Genomic DNA, 14,513 nt, shown 5'->3' with positions numbered 1-14,513 from the left:
GTAGGCCAGACGAGGTAAGGATGGCAGTTTCCTTCTCTGAAGGACATTAGTGAACCAGGTGGGTTTTTCCTGACAATCAGCACTGGATTTATGGTATTCATTAGATTCTTAATTCCAGATATTTATTGAATTCAAATTCCACCATCTGCCATATCAGGATTCAAACCAGGTCCCCAGAACATTACCTGGGTCTCTGGATTAACAGTCCAACGATAATACCACTAGGCCATTGCCTCCCCTGGTCTCTACAAAGACTTCACCTCTGTGGGTAAGGCTTACTCAGGAAGTATGGGGCAGAAGGTAAAAAATTTAAAATATGGAGATACGTGGGAGCTAGTCAGTCTCTAATAGTAAGAGATGAAAGTATTTGCGCTCCTTCTGAAATGTTACCCGAGAAAGTGATGATCTACAGGATAAAGTGAGAGAGAGAGAGAGAGGTTTAGCGTTCCCCTGTGTAAGATCAGGTTGGAAAGTCCAATTAAGACTGGGGAAGTGACAGTGGCAGTGATTAAAAGAGTATCTATTCCAGGAATACAGTTTGCTCTTGGAAATGAACTAACAGAGAAGCCAAAGAAAAACCAGGGAACTGAGGAGGTCAAAGAAAAATACCATGGGTTTTTTCTTGATTGTATGGTAACAAGATCCCACAGTCATAATTTAACTCAAGAATTAAAAAACCAAAGAGAGATAGACAGAGAGAGAGATGAAGGAGTTGACGTCCAATTAGCTGACATCTTGTTTGATGAAACAGTTAAGGAAAAGCCTGAACAGGTAGAGGATCAGGCAGAGGTGTTTAGTTCTGAAAGATTAACGCAGTCACAACAAAAATCTGAGAATAAAAGATTTATATCATAAAGCCTACTCAGAAAAGGAATCAGAACGTATTCCAGAGAGTTATTATTGCAAGGATAGAATCCTAAGGCGAAAAGAGAGACCTCAGCAGGTTAGTGCAGAGGAGAAATGGGCAGAATTTCACCAGATTGTGTTGCCAGTAGCGTACAGACAGTAAGTATTGTGGGTAGCACACTAATTACCTGTAGAAGGTCATCTCGGAGTGAGGAAGACTCAGGCTAAGATAGAAACATTTCTATTGGCCTAGGTTACATAAAGATGTGGTTGAATTTTGCCGTACCTGTCAGATGGTAGGAAAACCACAGGCAGTTATGAATCCAGTGCCTTTAATGCCAATTCCCACACTTGAAGAACCTTTTATGCGGGTTATAATTGATTGTGTAGGTCCCCTCCCTAAAACCAAAAGTGGGAACCAATATTTGCCAACCATCATGAATGTGTCTACCAGGTTTCCGAAGACAATTCCATTAGGGAATGTTGAGGCAAAAAAAATGAAAAAAGTTGTGGAGGAATTGTTTGCTTTCTTTACCCATCATAGACTATCCAGGGAGATTCAGTCAGACCAAGGGTTTTGATGTGCCTCAAAATAAGTTAAATAATGAGGAAGTCCTTGGAGACTGGGTTAGGATAGTGTGATGTCTCAGGAACAGAGAACTGAATTGAAAGACTTGTTGCAGCGATGGGAGGACATACATGGGAGGACATACATGGGAGTAGAAATGGGGAGGTTGAAGTAGGGAATGCTGTTCCAATAAAACAAAACTACAGGCTTAATCCTCTCAAAGCCTCACAGCTACAAGAAGGAAGTGGAAGTGATGCTCCAAGAAGACATAATCAAGTGGAGTTCGCCAGTCGTCTTGGTTCCAAAGCCCGATAGGGGTCAACGCTGTAACCAAAACAAACTCCTACCTAGTTCCAAGGCTGCAAGACTGTGTGGGTAAAGTTGGACAAGCCGCTTCCATCACAAAGTTGGACTTACTGGCAAGTACCTTCATCAGAGACAGCAAAATAAGTTTCTGCGTTTGTAACCCCAAAGGGGCTATAATCAATTTATTGTAATGCCCTTTGGAATGAAGAACACATCAGCCACATCAAAAACTTATGAACAGTTGTCACAGGATTGACTAATTGGGCTGTCTGTACAGAGTGTCATTATCTTTAGCCATTCATGGAAAGATCACATGGTGCATTTGGCAGCACTCAGACTACGGGAGGTAACACTTGTAAATTTAAAATATTGAATTCACGAAGGCAGAAGTAACATTGTTGAGATACAATGTCAGACATGGAAGGATGACCCCAAGGAATGTGAAGATGAAGGCCACCGAGGAATTTCCAAGACCATCCTCCAGGAAAGAGGTGATTCACTTTTTGGGACTGAGCAGATGCTACAGGATGTTTGTAGCGAAGTGTGGTGGCACTACTGATGGATTTGCTAAAGCACAATGAAATTTCAGTGAACAGAACAATGCTAGGTGGTATTCGGGATTTTAAAAGCAGTGTTAACCACCGCACCAGTTGTAGCCACAAATTTCTTGAAACCTTGATGCCAGTGATGGAGGGGTGGAGCTGCAGAATTGAAAGGCCAATTGTTTATTTTTCCAAAGAAACTCAAAATCAACCAAATACTCCACCATCAAAAGTGTAATTGAGTTTGGTACTAGCCTTAACATTTTAATGTTTATGTTACAAACAATGTTTCGTAGATGGTTGTGTATACAGACTTCAACCTTCTCAAGTTTTTGGAAAGATTTAAAGACAAAATATGAGACTACTTCATTGGAGTCTTGTTACAGGTTTTTAATTTAGATTGTAAATGTTGTGAGTTGTAAAAATGTTAATGCAGATGCATTATTGCAGGTTTTAAACCAATGTGTGGATAAGATTGGACCAGATTCTGTTATATATATTTGCAGAATTAATATGAAATGTTTAACTTTAGATTACTGACCATTGTATCACATGACAATAGAATTAAGATCAAAAAAAACAAAACAGGCCCTTCGGCCCAACCAGTCCACACCAAACCTCAAAGCATCCCACCCCGCTATAACCCACCTAATCTACACATCCCTGAATGTTATGGGCAATTTAGCATGGCCAACCCACCTAGCCTGCACATCTTCGGACTGTGGGAGGAAACCGGAGGAAACCCACACAGGCACAGGGAGAATATGCAAACTCCTCATAGAGGGTCGCCCGAGGGTGCAATCGAACCCGGGTCCCTGGCGCTGTGAGGCAGCAGTGCTAACCACTGAGCCACCGTGCTGCCCCTAATAATAATAATAATGGTTCACTTTTTTCTTAAAGGGGGTGTTTGGAAATTGTGTAGAGTAATTATAAATTCGAAGGCAGGAAGCTAGGATTTGTTTGTAAAAAAGATATTGTGTGTGGTCCCTTTTAAGACAAAGTGCTTTAACCTTAGAGATTTACACAGAAAATGGGTCTGTAAGCAGCTGCAGATGACAGTTCTAAAAATTGAAACATGTATTAATTGGCTGGATGATTAAAAACCTTAGGCTTAATTTGATGTTTTGGTAACTAGCTTGAATCAGCCAATTCATTTCAACCATGCACTTGGAAACTGAAAGCTAATTGAACTTACACTAGGACTGGTCACCAGATTTAAATGGATAGGTCAACAAGGGTGTGAAAACAACAGCATTTGGAAAAATTGGCAAAGAGCCAACTGCCATCTGAAGAATAAATACCTGGCACATCACTAAGCTCTCTTAAAAAAAAAGCACCACAAAAGGTACCACAGCACTTCTAGCTAAGAGTTCCTTACAAAAGACCTCAGAAAACACCCTGACAGTAGGATCAGCAGAAGAAAGGCTGGAGAGAGAGGAAAAGGCAAAGCATTCCAGAAGGCACATTCTGTGAACTTTGGGAGACTAAGTTTTAAATTGTTGTTTTCTTATTACTTAGATTTATATAAGTGGGACCTGTGTTTATTGGAACATACCAGTACAATTTAGTTGTGTTAGCGAATAGTTAGTAGTTTGGGGAGGTGGGGGTGGTGTCAGAAATTGTTTGGTTTGTTAGTAATTCTGTTAATTTGTTCACTATTTGGGTTAAATAAAGAAATTGTTACTTATAACATTAGTATCATGGATTCCTTTCATTTAACTCAGCAGATTACAAGGGGCAAAGCAAACTTGTGTTTCAGGTTTAGTTATTAGAAGGGAAATTGTACTCCTACCATAACAGGAGATTGGAGCTGATGTTTCAGCTCGATTACCAGAGGGATTCGACTTTTAACCTCCCCTTCGTAACAATCCTTAGCAATGAATTCAGAAATAAAAAGTTGTCTGGCTAAATCTTACAAATCACTGCAGCCTCAGTTGAAGAATTACACACAAACCTCAGCCCCTGAGTTTCAGAAGGATGTCAAGGCGCTATAGAAGGAAGAGGAGAATGAACAAGATCTTACCAAGGATGAGGGAGCTCAGGAATGTGGAGAGAGACTGCAGGAGCAGAGGGTCCTCTCTTCAGAGAAGGTGAACTGGGGACCTCATGAAAGTTCAACATTGAGAAGAGTTTTAAGAGCAAATAGGGGAAAATGATTCCCAAAATGGTGATCACAGGACAGATTCAAAAGAGTTAGATGGCCAAATAAAAGGGATAACAATTTCAAGACAGTCAGTAATAGAGCTAGGAGAGAGAAGAAAGAAACGTCTTTACTCAGTTGTTAAGACTTGAAATGTGCTGGCTGGGAGATTTTGAGAGAAAGATTCCGCAGGAGGTCTTGTGATGAATTTAGAGGGCTGTGGAGATAGTCCCATTCTCCAGCCCTATCTGAGCAATTCTTTCAGGAGCTGGTATGGACAGGATGGGTTGAATGGTCTCCTACTGTACTTAAAAATTCTTTGATTCTAATTTTTTCCAAAGGGTTAACATCTAGAACATCTTGAGTGTGTGATGGGAACAGGTTCCAATGGAGCTAGCTGTCAGAAGGCAACTGCATGTATTCTTGGAAGCACTAATTTTCAGATTCATGGAGATTGGCAGGAACAAGGAGGCAAAACTAAGTTACGCACATCTACAATTTTCAAAGAGCATAGGCACTGTAAATGCCAATTGGTTAATGATGTAGATCAAATACTCAGCCTCTGTACAAAAAATTAAATATTTTATTCTGTACATAAGCTAACATATTTTCTCCTAATACAGGAGTACAAACAATAAGTTGATCTATAAATAGAATAAAACATCCCCTCAAGTTGTGAAACAGAATTGGGGTCCCTTCAAACAGTGGGCAATTCTTTATAATACTGGATAGCACAGGTTGTGAACTTCTAGGGAAACAATACAGTGCCCTTGCACACAAGTGAACAAATAACCATTGTTAGGATTGCTATTAACGCAAACACCAAACATGAAAGCTGTGTATAATAAATATTTTATGTAAGTGTTTTACATTAATTCAATAAAATTCAGGTGCTGAGACTGGTTTAAGGGACCTGAGCAATTCATATGCAAATCACAACAAATTCATATTAAATTTTAAAAAGATTCTGAAAGAGAGCTCCCTCTGGTTACATCAATCCAAGCCTATAACCTAACCAAACCAACACAAACAAGCTAGAAGCAGAGATTACATGGTCCTGGTGGAAGAGGAAGACTGTGGAAGGTGTTCAGTTACATTTCACCAAGTCAAAGGTCAGGTTTCAGCCTTGCTCCCACACAGACAAATCAGAGAAAAACAACACATCAAAATCTGAAATACCAGGTTACTGAAGCAGAGCTGACCAATAAACAAGAGTTCTGTATGGTCACACCTTAAAAACTTTAACTGGACAACAGTGAAACCCATTGACAACATTCTGGATTTTACGTGCAGGTTCAGGACAAGGCATTAATTAAATTAAATTAAAAACTGAACAAATCCTATATATATTCACACCTCCTTTCCTTCCTGCATTAGTGGAGGAAAGGGACCAGGGAGACATACAAAACTCAAATTTGATTCCATGTTGAAACGATGAAACTGCTTCACTATTTCTTTCAGCTTTGATGCAAACAGCGTTGGAGATGGCCTTTCCACAGGACGTCCTCCTGATCGTGTTGTTTCATGAATGTTCAAACTTAACGCAGCTCATTGTTGAAAATATTAAACGGAATTAGATGTTGTAAACACCTTCTTATTCAAAATTCTTCTTCCATTTATATTTCTTAAAACAATTTCCACATCATCCATTGACCGAAAGCAAACTAATTTCTCTCAAGTTTCATATCCTCCCATGGTAAGAACACAAGCGTCCAAAGAACTCAGACTTTAAATAAAAGCAGAAACTCTTCTGGTGAAAGTTCTGTTATAAGGAAGGGCTTCATTAATTATAAAAATGTTACTTTGTGCAAGAAGGCGGCATCCATTTTATATTCTGATTAGCTTTGGTGAGACTAGTAGCTTGCTTAGCAAGTTCAAGGCACAGGTTCAAAGATAAATCCCTCATTGATCGGAATGACATCCCAGTCAATCTTCATTAAATGGAGACATATCAGTTGGTTGATTCCAGGTTTACAGCATCAGTAACTCTGTGGAGAACAAAACAATGGCTTATCAGGTCTCTGACAACAATACACACACAGGAAAGAAAACAAAAGCTTTGGTGTGTACCAGTGGATGGCATGTGGGAACTGAGAGGCTATAAAGCTGACATTACACTTTGTTACACAGTTCAAGTAAGTCTTCAAATGACTACAGACTCAAAGATATTGCCAACTAGGCTAGTTTACCAATGTATACTAAAGATAGACCAAAGAGGGTGGGGGAGAATTTATAAACAATTGTGGTGTGAACATTGAGCTGTTTTGATTGGGTAGAATGGAGCATGGACGTTTCTAAACATTTGTTTGAAATTGGAGGCATGTCTTAAACTGCTGTCACTCATAACCACTTTGACAGGACATGACCTACAGGCCCATAACTTGTAGTGTGTCTACAAGCAGCAGGAATAAAATGTGCATAATATAAGTGCCAGAGAGAAAGAAACTGAAGTGTTACAGTTCATTCACTTTAACACAGGCTTCTTCTGCTTCCCTCACATTCGTGACTGTCATCATTTACCTAGGGCCTATTGGAATCACTAAACTCTAAAATGTTCTAAATTTCACATCGGCACAGCTTCCAGCCTTTGGAGAATCCGTGCCTCTGGTCAAACCTTTAATCATCCCTGTCACTCCTTTACTCCATCTCTGAAAGAATTTCATATGTATTTCCATGTAAAAAAAAAGGTAGGTCAGTTATAACTACAGTTCATCTTACTGTCTTCCCTTTTAACCTTAAGCTCAGAAGTTTAACTCTATAGTCACAACTGCTTCACATCCTATTCTAGAATAAATCTACCTTGACCAGATTCAGATTGTAACACACTGGTCATCAATGCAGGCTAAGACATGAGAGCAGAAGTAGGCCATTCAGCCCATCAAGTTTGCCTTGCTATTTAATGACATCATGGCATATCTGATCATCTTCAACTCCACTTTCCTGCCTTTTCCCCACAACTGCAGTTCCCTGACTAATTAGAAATCTCAGTCTTTAACATACTTAGCAACCCAACTTCAATCTGTGGTAAAGAATTCCTGAGATTCACAATCCAAAGAAATTCCTCATCTTGGACTTAAACATGCAGCCCCCTTCTGTTATGTTGCCCTCATTTATTCATTGCCGTGTACTTGTCAGATGCACTTGTTGCAAATATGGTGAAAAGTGTTGAGTTAAGTCATCACTCCCCAGCACCATCTTAAAACACAGAAAATAAACCAAGATATAGAATGCAAGAGACAGAAAATAAGGAAATAAAGTTGAGATCAACTTCACAGTCCTTCCTGTTATCCGTGGGCCTGGATCCAGGCTCTTCCACCCTGATGCTGAGACCAACACCAGCACGAAGCAGTCAGATAGCCTCCAGTCCCTTTGCTGCACTGCCCCTGCTGGAACAGAGTCACCATTCTTTGGTGCCAAGGGGGTGCAACCTTTCCACATCCATTCTGCCAAGTCCTCTAAGAATCTTATATGTTTCAAGAAGGTCTCCTCTCATTTTATATAGTCCAATGAGCACAGGCTCAAATCTACTCAACTTGTCCTCATGGACCTTTTTTTTTAAAAAAAAAATTCACTCAGGATGTAGGCATCTCTGGCTAAACTAGCAGATATTGCCCATCCCAAATTACCCAAAGAGCAGTTAAGAGTCAACCAAATTGCTGTGGGTCTAGAGTCACATGTAAGCCAGACCACGCAAGGGTGACAGGTTTCCTTCCCTAAAAAAGGACATTAGTGAACCAGATGGATTTTTTGACAATTGACAATGCATTCATGGCTGTCTTTAGACCCTTTATCCCAGATTTTTTAAAACTTGAATTCAAATTCCACCATTTTCTGTGATGGGATTTGAACCCTAGTACCCGGAACATTTGCTTAGTTTCTGGATTAATAATCCAGCGATAAATACCACCAGGCCATCACCTCCCCAAAGGCAAGGCTCTCTGCTCCAGTTATGTAAAACTATCCTGTTATTTATTTCCAAGATAATTTTCGTGGCACATTTCCCAAACCAGTCATGCAATTTTGGCATAACTTCAGCTCTCAGTTGACCTTGTCACCTTAATTATTCAGACTTGATCCCTTCTCCATAAATATTTCCAGAAGTCAGGGGGCAGCACGGTGGCTCAGTGGTTGGCACTGCTGCTTCACAGCACCAGGGACCCACTTGGAATCAAACCCTCTGGCGACTGTCGGTGTGGAGATTGCATATCCTCCTCACATCTGTGTCGGTTTCTTCAGAGCGCTCCAGTTTCCTCCATCAGTCCAAAGATGTTTAGGTTAGGTGGATTGGTCACAGGGAAATGCAGGGTTATGGGGATGGGGTGGATCTGGGTGGGATGCTCCACAAAGGGTTAGTGCAGGCTTGATGGGCTGAATGGGCTCTATCTGCACTATAGGGATTCTATGATTCTAAGTCTTTCAATTGCCATTCTTCCCCATCACTTCAAAGAGTTCCTGGCATATAAGCAGGTCCTACGATACACATTAATTCAACTTCCATCCAGCTCCATTCCACCCATGTGTTCCTCAAACTTGTTTTCTCCCCCCCACAAAAGAACCTCAAATCTTCTGAACTGTTGAGATTTATTCATTCACTTCTCACAAAACAGTAGATGTTATCCCTATTATTCCCTTTCCATCATTCTGATCCAAAATTAATTTTATGTTTAAAGCTTACCTCATTTTATTGGGTTCACAGTTTTCTCCCTCAGCTCAACAACTGTGAACACTCAGATGCTGGTCAACCAAGCTTTCAGCTTCTTTGCTCTCAATCTTGACTTTCCATCTACACATAATTAAATGGTTAGCCACTTGTCAGTGACATCAATTGTATCGCAGAGGTAAATCTATTCAATTTCACATTGCCCTCACAGACACAATGTTTCCTCTAGGGAAAAGAAAATTAAATTCAGAGAATGGGAAGCATGTGAATGAAATTCTCACCAGAACTTCATGTGGAAATTAAGCCAGGAAACCAAAATAGGACAAAGAACGTGATCGTCTTCTAGAAGTAGAAACTGGCCTGTCTTTAAAGAAAATTCATGTTCATCAACTTACAATTTTTATTTTTTGGAATATCTGTTTTGTGTATTCTAAAATATCTCCTTAATGTCTGCCATTAAACCTCTACTGACATGTCCTTTAACCTAATTTGTCAATTCACTTTAACCTGCTCTACTTCCAAGCTTTCATAACTGCCCTTATTTGTATTTTTTTTAAATATGCTTGGACCCACTCCATCCTTCTTCAAACTGAATGTAAGTTTCAATCATATTGTGGTCACTACTTCCTATCACAGATCTTGACACAAAGAGGTCTATGATGTGGTGACACTGCCCCTCCCTCTGAGCCAGAAGGTCTGCTTTCAAGTTCCAGCTGTCCTTATTCTAAATTCCAAACGAGTACAGGCAAAACCTACTCACCATCTCCTCATAAAACAAACCCTCCATCCCCAGGATCAGCCTAGTGAACCTTCTCTGGACTGCCTCCAATGCCAGTATATCTTTCTTAGATAATGGGACCCAAAACTACTTGCAGTATTCCAGTTATGGTTTGATTTCATAACAAGTTGCTTCTTCATCTTACACAGGTCACCATAAAACCATTGACCCATGTGTGGCATCGATATGAATTATAAAACTGGAGATACTTGGCAACTTTCAATGCATAACTGCCAGCACTTTTTCAAACAATAACAATCAAGTATAATCTGAGACCTTATCTAGTCCTGTATCTTCCTGTTGTCTTATATTATTATCACCAACTTAGTCAACAGAAGATATAGGAGATTTATGGAAACCTTGCCTTCAGTTTAGTAACAATGTATTAGTCAGCTTGCTTGGATAAGCTTACCACATGTCAAGGTGTTTTATTTTAACGTAAAGGTCTGAAGTAATCAATCATATTGACCCTAATTATTGATGTGTTAATCCATGTTCTGCTACACAAGTGCCAAAGATGTCCTGAATCTACAAGCATGGGCTGAGCTAACTGCAAGGTGATGTTTAGCTGAATATCATAAACTTCAACAGAAAGGAAGAGATGACAACTCAAAGCCCTTATGAAGTGATCAGTTTGAGCACAAATTATTCTGTCTCCTCCCCAAAATGTATTGCTAAGAAAATCTCAGGAGGTACCCTATGTACCCTTAAGGCAGCACTTTCTTCCCAAAAGGATTCATTGAATTTAAACAACATTCCAGTAGAATCCAACACTTTCCCTTGGTCCACTTTCAACAGGACATGCTCCGAGATACCAACACACAGACAGTGGGAGGGAGACCTGTGCAGATGCCTACCTGTATATCATTTAAGATTGGTTTGGATTAACAAACGGCACGGTGGCTCTGTGGTTAGCACTGCTGCCTCACAGCACCAGGACCTGGGGTTTGATTCCACCCTCGGCCGACTGTCTATGTGGAATTTGCACATTCTCCCCGTGTCTGTGTGGGTTTCCTCCAGGTGCTCCGGTTTCCTCCCACAGTCCAAAGATGTGCAGGCTAGGTGGATTGGCCATGCTAAATTGCCCATATAGTGTTCAGGAATGTGTATATTAGGTGGGTTACAGGGGGATGGGTCTGGGTGGGATGCTCTGAAGTTCGGTATGGACTTGTTGGGCCAAAGGGCCTGTTTCTACATTATGATCTATGAGACAGAATCCCTACATGAACAACTGGTCACTATGATTCAGCTGGTCCTTACATTTCACAAACTTTTGTTTGTACAAGGAAGCTCTGCAGTCCAAAGGAACACAGTCAATTTGAATGCAGCCAGTTATTCCTGATTGAGTAAGGGCCAGCTATTTCTCACCAGTTTATGAAAAACATAGGAGTGAGTATCAGGAGGACTGCAATTAGAATATATTTGTGAATAAAAGATGACAAAGCTCCAAAAAGTTACAACTTCCTTGGCTAATATTTCATTTACAGTAACACCATGATTAACAAAACAATTAAAAACTCAAGAACAAAAACAGAAGTTGCTAGAAAAGCTCAGCAGATCTGGCAGCACCTGTGAAGAAAAAAATCAGAGTTAACTCAGAACTGGGAAGGGTCACCAGACCCAAAACATTAACTTTTTTTCTTCACAGATGCTGCCAGATCTGCTGAGATTTTCTAACAACTTCTGTTTTTGTTCCTAATTTACAGCATCCACATTTCTTTCAGTTTGTAATTAAAAAAAACTCAAGATGATTCTTTGACACTTGAGTTTTGATCAACCAAACCTTTGTGGTGTAGAATCTGAATGCCAGAAAGGACATTCCAATTAAGTATATTATTTGATGTTACACTACAAAGTGTGCCGTTAGTTTGAGAACAATACTTACTTGGAGTGCCACAGTTGTGCCTTTTTCCATCCACATCGACAGCGTTCAGCCTGGACTCCAGCGTCCACTGTGGTCACAACCAATGGCTTGCAGTTAATAGGAAGGTGCTTACATGGAAGTGGATTGACATCTGGAAAATGTCCACACAATGATTTGTGGTACATGTTTATCACTAACATCTGTTCCCTACTTTCACCCATTCTTTGGGAGATACCTACGACAGGGCTAACAATAGAGAACACTGAATCAAATATTTGAGACTTGCAAGAATATCCCATCAATCCTTCCTGCAAACTACAAACATTTCCATTGAGGTGGGTAGTGGAAGTTAGGATATTTCCCAGCTTGGCTACCTCGGGAGAGTGTGCCTGGGAAGGGGGAGTTCTCCTTCAGGTTGGGTTCCTGGAGGGGTTGGTGTGTGCTGGAACCAGACCCATCTCCCACAGAAAGATGGCGGCCACAAGAGTTGCTGGGTACCAGGGTGAGCAGTGCCCTAGGCCATGGTCAGAGATACAATAAAACCAAACCAAAAAAACATTTTGTAGCTCTTATCCATCACAAACCTCACATATACCCCATGCCAACTGACGCCAGTTTACCCAGCCCCTCCAGTTCCTCTCCTGCCAAGCTGTGCCCCACCCCCATTACTCTCAACATCCATGCCCATTCTCCCAGTATCCACACTACACAGTTAAGGGCTCTTGTGGTACAGTTAGTGACCCTACCTCTGAAATTGAGGTCCATGATCAAGTCCAAGTTGGTGCATAAAAACATTGCTGTATAGACTGTAGTGGACCAGATCTAATCCCCTCAGAATGCATCAAGGAGATAGGGCCTAGGCTAACTTTTTTTTTGAAAAAAGGCAAGTGTAAAGCACTGCGTCCAAATGTGATTTGATTGATCAAACTACTAGGCTTTAAGCAAAACACACTTTATTCTTACACCACATTTAAAATGCAAACAAAAAGTTGGCATAATGTTAACACTATCAGAATACTTGAAATATTATTATTTAGCTATTACTCATCAACTGTTCCAATGTAGCAGCATCCCATATACACACACTTGGCAAAGGCAAATTCAGCCAAGCAGATTTTCCTCATTTGCTATCTCTTCCTGTCCAAGAGACAGGATGAATCTAGCAGCAGAGAGAGAACTGAAGCTTAACAGCAGAGAGAGAAAGCTCTATCTAGCAGCTTCAACTCCAAAAGGCCCAACCTCAACACAAAGAAAAACTAAAACCCTGGGTCTATCAGTCTGACTCCACCCACTCATGCTTTTGTCTAACCCAAAGCCACTTAGTCTGCTTTGCATAGAGCAGACACCTCAGTATCAGGTTTACAACACTCAAGAGGATCAAAACAAACAAACCCCTCTTAAAGGCACATATTGTCACAACCCAGATTAGAAAATATCTACACACTATAGAGAGCCTATTGACCCCATTGCAACAATATACATGATAAAAACTTTCAAAATCTCAGCTTTATGCTTTAAGATTTTTAGTACAGCCCTATAAAAGCAGTCTGACCCCAAAGTATCCATCACAGAAATTAGCCCTTGACACCTCCATTTCAAAAGGTTCATAATTGGGGTATCTGTGAAAATCCAGTGCTAAATCTCAGTTCTTTGAAAGAAGTCAGATGCTTCCAGAATAATGGAATCATCTCAACTACCAAACTAGAATTAAGTTATACATTCAATAGATACTTCACCAGAACAGGTTGGATCATTTAATCTCATTTAAAAAGAAAACAGATTCAAGGTTCGAATGTTGAAAAGGTTTCATTGCGAGAAGTTGCACTATATATAGTTCATCGTATACAAGGTCCAAAGTCTAGCTGTGGTTTTGCCCACAAGACCATTGCGATTGGAGGCCAGAGAAGTCTCACTAGGCTGATAACAGATATGGAGAGACTGCCTTACAAGGAGAGGTTGAGTAACTTGGGCCTCTACTTCGAGTGGAGTAACGAGACATGACCTTATTGAAACATACAAGCTTTTAGGGTGGATGCAGAAAGATTATTTCCTCTTGTGGGAGAATCTAGGACCAGAGGGCATCATCCTAGAACATAGTCTTGCATATGCAAGACTGAGGCGGCGGAATTTCTGAGGGCAGTGAATGTGAAATTCTTTACTACAGAGGGCTGTTTTGATGGCTGAGGAAACAAGTCGAAATAGAAAAACCAAATGAGACCTTGTTAACAGCGGCCTTTGACTCAACAAATACTCCATTTACAGCACTTGGTTTACACATTGAACAAATGGGCTCCTGAACCATTTTAAATAACTCTTTTCTGTGGGATGCAGGTAAATCTGAGGTCACACTTGCAGCACCTAGATAGAAAAGGGCCTTTTCCATACAGTTATAGGTCTTGTGGTATGGGCATAATCTCTTCAAAGTACCGACCTAATGACTACACAGTAATTGGTCAGGACATTTCAACTTTCAATGGGCAAATACCTGGTGTCTCGGATACTGAGAAAGAGTCATCAATTCTGAGCTTGAGTCAGAAACTTTGAGGTGGTTCAGATTCGCTTACCTTCACAGTTATCCTAACAAAGATAGAGGAATGAAAAGCCACTTCAACTCCTGGCTAACTATAAAAATAACACCTCAAACCACTCCTCCCAACACATGCTAACACCACAGACAACTGACCAACTCCCTTTCCTCCTTTTCTCACTTTGGTCTCAACCCACATGACCTACTAGCCCACCCCAACCACCTAACCCTGCACACGCTTACCTTGCACATTGGTTTCCTTGACTTTCTAAAAGTGTTTTT

The 14,513-nt window shown here is 40.5% G+C and overlaps 1 long non-coding RNA gene across 1 annotated transcript; it reads right to left on the bottom strand.

Moving 5' to 3' along the window:
* Positions 1-4,342: 4,342 nt before the first annotated feature.
* Positions 4,343-14,283, bottom strand: LOC125481584. The gene is made up of 4 exons (XR_007261399.1): positions 14,190-14,283; positions 11,726-11,855; positions 9,078-9,185; positions 4,343-6,390 (listed from the first exon to the last, which is right to left on the bottom strand). It is a non-coding gene; the product is annotated as an uncharacterized LOC125481584 (long non-coding RNA).
* Between the last annotated feature and the right edge of the window lie 230 nt (positions 14,284-14,513).

Source organism: Rhincodon typus, unplaced genomic scaffold (assembly GCF_021869965.1).
Source record: "Rhincodon typus isolate 14 unplaced genomic scaffold, sRhiTyp1.1 hic_rhity00002676, whole genome shotgun sequence".
Lineage (NCBI taxonomy): Eukaryota > Metazoa > Chordata > Chondrichthyes > Orectolobiformes > Rhincodontidae > Rhincodon > Rhincodon typus.
Note: the sequence above shows the minus strand (reverse complement) of the source record. Positions and strands in the feature narration are given on the sequence as shown.